This window comes from Elaeis guineensis, chromosome 6, assembly GCF_000442705.2.
Source record: "Elaeis guineensis isolate ETL-2024a chromosome 6, EG11, whole genome shotgun sequence".
NCBI classification, from domain to species: Eukaryota; Viridiplantae; Streptophyta; class Magnoliopsida; order Arecales; family Arecaceae; genus Elaeis; species Elaeis guineensis.
The window spans coordinates 106,603,132-106,609,177 of NC_025998.2; positions in this window are offsets into that span (position 1 = coordinate 106,603,132).

The following is a 6,046-nucleotide window of genomic DNA, read 5'->3' on the forward strand; positions in this document are numbered from 1 at the left end:
TGATTTAAATAATTAAATTCAATTAATATTAAATTAAATCTAATTAAATTAAATTTGATTTAAATTAATTAAAATTTTATCCATAATTTAATCAGCCTCAATAAAATTATAATATTTATAATTAAATCTCTGTGCTAACAATTAGCAGCTGCCAAAACTATAACGATTACAAATTAGCAGTTTCTAAAATTCAAACTATCAATTCGATTGATAATTTGAATATGATCCAAGCTATTGATCAGATCATGCCCTTTTTATGTGTGATCTCTCAGATTCTATTCTATCTGGTAGTGAGACATACCGTAATCTCCATCACAATATTATCAAAACTCTTTTCGATGGGCTAGAATGATTCCAACTCACTTCAATAAGGATCATCGATCCAAAAATGATCTTAGTAAGTTCTCATGATCCATCAGTGATGCCTAGCAGTATGTAGTGGCAACTCAATACTCAACAGAACAAAAAAGATGAAACCCCTAGGTGTAGTTATTGTATGATACAATCCCTCTATCGTGAGTTCCGACTAGACAGAGGTTATGGAGAATTCGTCAAACCCCATCGTCAGTCATATGCTAGATTGGCTCGACTTGAGTTTATTTATGAATCTCGTAAAAACTCTTTTTTAGTATTCACTCTTACTCTGATCAGAGATTTTCTGAACTCAATCTTGCGAATCACATAGGACTTCTTCTTTTCTACCAAAGTCGATAAATTCTATCTAGGTGCATCCTACTCCAAATAGCAAATTTAAACCTATAATAGCTAATATACACAGTAAGGCCCGAATGACTAGGGATCAAAAAAATGTGCAGTCAAACTAAGTAACCTCGCTATGAATAGCCAACACACCACAGGTCAAAGGATCAGTCACACTACTGTAGCATCAAAAAAATCACTGACGAATAAGTAGACATCCAAATGATTTCTTATGTTGGTCATGCTCAACGCAAGTTGTTCTCTAACAACCATCTGCACTCTCACCCTAGTATCTCTATATCGCAGACTCAAGACTCAACTATCCTAAAAGTAGGTGATCTGTACATCGATCTTGAATGGATTGATCACTGTCCTTCATAATGATCTTTTGATCGGGAGTATTTAAAAATTAACCACTAATGATGTATGTCTCAAATTTTTAACATATTGAAAATATATAAAATCATCTTTATTAATTTTTAGGATAAATCATGGACACAAATGACATGATTGGTTATAAAGACTACCCATCAAGTATAAAATATATCCTAAAAAAAGGTATATGTCAGTCAAGATTGACTTTTAGGGCACACATCTAACAATAATATCCTCCTCTGGCGCTTATGTTTATAGATCCATATATATCAGTATGTACTAGATCTAGAACATTACTGGCTTGTTCATCTTTTTTCTTAAAAGGTGACTTTGTCATCTTACTAAAAAGATAAGATTCACAGGTCGGTAATGATTCACAATCATTAATTTCAAGAACACCCTCTTTGATTAACATATCTATCCTGTTCTTGATTAAACTGTCTATCTTGTTCTTGTTCACATGACCCAACCTACAATGTCAAAGATAGAAAATGCTAACATTATCTATCTTAGGGTATTTGTTCATTGTGTACATTACACCAACAAGCTGTGATAATAAGTATATGCTATGTTTCAATTATCCTCACATAATTTTAGTATCATTCATAATAATATCACAAAAATCATTCTTTATTAAAAATTTAAAATTGAGTTTGGCCAAAAGACCTACAGAGATAACATTCATCATAAAAGAAGGATAATAATGATACTCATCTAATATGACACTACTAGACTCAAAAATAAGCTGCATAGTTTCTAAAGCTAGAACTGGAATAAGGCTTTCATCTCCAATGTTCAGAAATCGTTCGTCTTCTCTAAACTTCCTACTGACCTATAGTTTTTGCAATGAATTACAAATATTAATTAAACTTTCAGTATCCAATACCCAGATAGTAGTATCACAGACAGAAAAATTATAATGAGTTATTATATAAGTATCTTGTGAAGCAACATATTGCTTGCTTCTCTTATTCTTTGGCCTGTTTGGATCAAAGAAAGCTATATATGTAGGATAGTTTTTCTTCCAATAATCCAACTTCTTATAGAAGAAGTATTCTATCTGGCTCTTGTTGACCTTCGACTTCTTGTTCTGCTTCGGCTTTGGATCGGTGGCACAATTCTTCTACACCTTCTACTTCTTTTCTCTCTTGAAGGAATGATGACCTGCAGATGATCCTCCCACGACATAGAGACCGGCTCTTTCTGGAGCTGATGGTCGTTCTCGAATGTCTGCAGTAATTCTAGTAAACCATGGTAGTTCACTGCAGACTTAGTCATTCTATAATGACTCAAGAAGGGTAGGTTGGACTTCGGTAGTGAGTTTAAGATAGCATTCTTATTCAATTGTTCATGCAACAGAAAGCTAAGTTTGCTTAAACATTCAATCTACTCAATCACATACAATACATGATCGATGACCGACGTCTCTTCTCACATAAGGATATTGAACACAGTGCAGGAGGTCTTGTGTCTCTCAATATCCTTAGGAGTGCCAAAGAACTTTTTTCACAATTAAATCATCTCCTCGAGTTGCACATCTTCAAACTTACAGCTAAGGTCATCATTCATGACTATCCTCATAATGCAACATATTGTCGTGCAGTCATTGAGCCACTTCAAATAAGTATCTCTCATCGCATGAGGTACATTCGCAGTAGGTTCTCCAGGTGCGGGATCCATAAGCACGTACAGGATCTTTTCGTGCTCCAAGACGATCTTTAGTTTTCGATACCAACTCTCGAAATTTGGTCCGATAAGCTTGTCGCTGTCCAACAGCGATCGGAGTGATAGTATATTGGCCATAGCTGAAAAAACTAAAAACCTATTAATATATGAATTTTTTTAATCCTAGAGATAAACTTTAGTTTAAAGGTCCTTCTACTATTTTATATGAATTGATGGCCTCTATCTCCAATTCAAGAAGTTGCATTAATCCCTTAGCGAGTACTAGAATTCAAATAGACTACATTCGGGCTCGAGTATGGCTCGACCAATCCTAGTACATCCATGGGTAGGTTCTTAATCAATTATTTTATTAAATAATTTTTAGCAATTAAAATCTCAAGCATCTCTTCAGCAGGCGTGTGGCATCTCCACTAAAAATTCTGGTTAGGTCCAACTATTAACATGACTACACCAAGTGCATCCAACAAACGAATGTCTAGGTCTGAGTGTGGCTCGACCAACCTGATCATTGATCTAAAGGGCACGACAAGGTGGTCATATGATGAATGATAATTTCAATACCCAATAGACATCAAGTATGTGGCACCTCCAATACCTATTTAGAATATTGGATGCATTATCACGTACCTTAATGGGAGGTTATGAACTAGTTATCCTCATAATTATATCATTTTAAAGATCTAATAATTTAAAAAATTTGATTTAATAATTTAAAAATAAGAGAAGAGATTGATCTATGAGTCATAAATTCTCTCACTGACTTCAAGTCATGAAGATGACTTGATACAAGCTGGTCAAGAGATATCTAAATCAATTACATTGATTTACCTTAATGGCATGGGTCAGCTCGAATCAATCAGTGATCTAATCAAAACATGATCTACCAAATTAATCAGATAAGTGAGATCGATAGGAGGATTTATCTCGACTTGCCTTAGACACCATCGAAATGATCAGGTAAGCGGACTGTCAATTAAAAATCACCGATTTGATTGCCATGCAATATTATCAAACTGCCGTTAGACATCAATTAGTCAATTAGTTTTAATTCACAAGGTGGTCATATGATGAATGATAATTTCAATACCCAATAGACATCAGGCGTGTGGCACCTCCAATGCCTATTTAGAATATTGGATGCATTATCACGTACCTTAATGGAAGGCTATGAACTAGTTATCCTCATAATTGTATCATTTTAAAGACCTAATAATTTAAAAATAAGAGAAGAGATTGATCTGTGAGTCATAAATTCTTTCACTGACTTCATCAAGTTATGAAGAAGACTTGATATAAGCTGGTCAAGAGATATCTAAATCAGTCACACTGATTTACCTTAATGACATGGGTCAGCTCGAATCAATCAGTGACCTAATCAAAATATGATCTACCAAATTGATCAGATAAGTGAGATCGATGGGAGGGTCTGTCTCGATTTACCTTAGACACCATCGAAATAATCAGGTAAGCGGACTGTCAATTAAAAATCACCGATTTGATTGCCATGCAATATTACCAAACTGCTGTTAGACATCAATTAGTCAATTAGTTTTAATTCAGTCAGCCAAAGGACTCAAGCTAAATCATTGAGCCATGATCATGGTCCAATTAGTAAGGTTAAAAATATAAACTTGAATAAGCTACAAATATTGAGGTTGATCTAGAGAAATTCTGACCTAATCTAATTCAACATTTGATTAAGTTTAATCAATTTCTCTAATTGATCTATATTTATTTCTAACCCTAGATCTAACCTAGTTAGATGACCTGATTCATGCTAATGCATTGTCCATCAATTTATGAGGTATCTTAAGATCTTTAATTCTCAAATCTAGATCTTTTTAAAACTTATTTCAAATTAAGTGTGTAAAATGTGTGTTTTAGTTTGTAGAATTATTCTATTATGGTTTCATATGAAGCATACCATACGTTTCAAATTTAAATCTAATTCTCAAATCTATGTTTAAGAATTAAATATGTATCAATTTTATCTAAATTTTATATATACATTATATGTATCATAGAAAATTTAGATTTCTATATCATATGCAACATACAATTCTGATCATAAAATCTAATTTTTATATCTAAATTTATTTTGATAAAATTATAATTAACTATAAATTATTTTAGATCTAATATAAATATATTCATGATTAAATAATTTTAAAATTTTTTTCACTGTTCTTCATTATGAGACTTGGTCACAATGGCCGCCCTATACGTCATAAAAGTATCCCATCGAATAGAAAGAGAGGACCTTTTAAATTCTATTTACTCTTATGATCGAACAGCTTGATGATCTTCTCAATTCGAGTACTGGACTACTATGATCTGAAAAATAATTTTAAAAACTAATTACATGAACATATAAATAGTCATACAATCCATGCGTACACATGATCATACAAATATGATGTGCATCTAATTATATTAAATCAACGTATAAGTTTATTTCAGATCTGAACCTACTTTTATGTAGCATATAAAATTATTAATTTAGATCTAAAATTTTATAGAAATCTATTTCAAATATATGTATGATTGTATAGAAAAATTTTGGTTAGAGATATGATCAAATATGCATAGATATTATGTTGAAATCAGATCTGAAACTCTATCAAATAAATTTAGATTTAAGTCTGATTTAATCATCAATTCTCTAATTAAATTATTCATAAATAATCTATCAAAAATAGATTTAAATCCATGCATAAATAAGTATTAAATCAATATAAAAATCTGCACAAAAAAAATTTGCTAAAATAGATTTTTAGCAAATCGAATTCAAGGGCTGATTTTGGTTCGATACTCTAGTCAAAATCAGATAAAAAATACACAGAAGATATCAAATGAAACCAAGATTTAATCGCATCAAAAATTTTGATTCAAAATTAGATAAAAAAATCAAAAAAAATTTAAAATTAGACTATGCGATCATGACATACAGGTCTATCTTTGATACTAATTGAAGAAAAAATTCATCCGATTGTATCAGATGCTAGAAGGGAAGCATAGATTAATAATTAAATTTTTTTATAATATTTATGAAAACTCATCTTGATTAGCAGTGAAAAATAATCAAGATGAAAGAAGCTCCTCGATCAATTTGTTTCGTGAGATCCAGATGCGCGGATCCTCTACTTCGTATGTATGCCCAGCTCTGTAGAAGAGATGGATGAACGTCTTTTACGAAGAAAAAGGAGATGAAGCCTTGAGATCTAATTTTAAAGCCTTGAAACAGCCCACATGCCACCACGCCAAGGGGAGAAAGGATGCCTAAGAG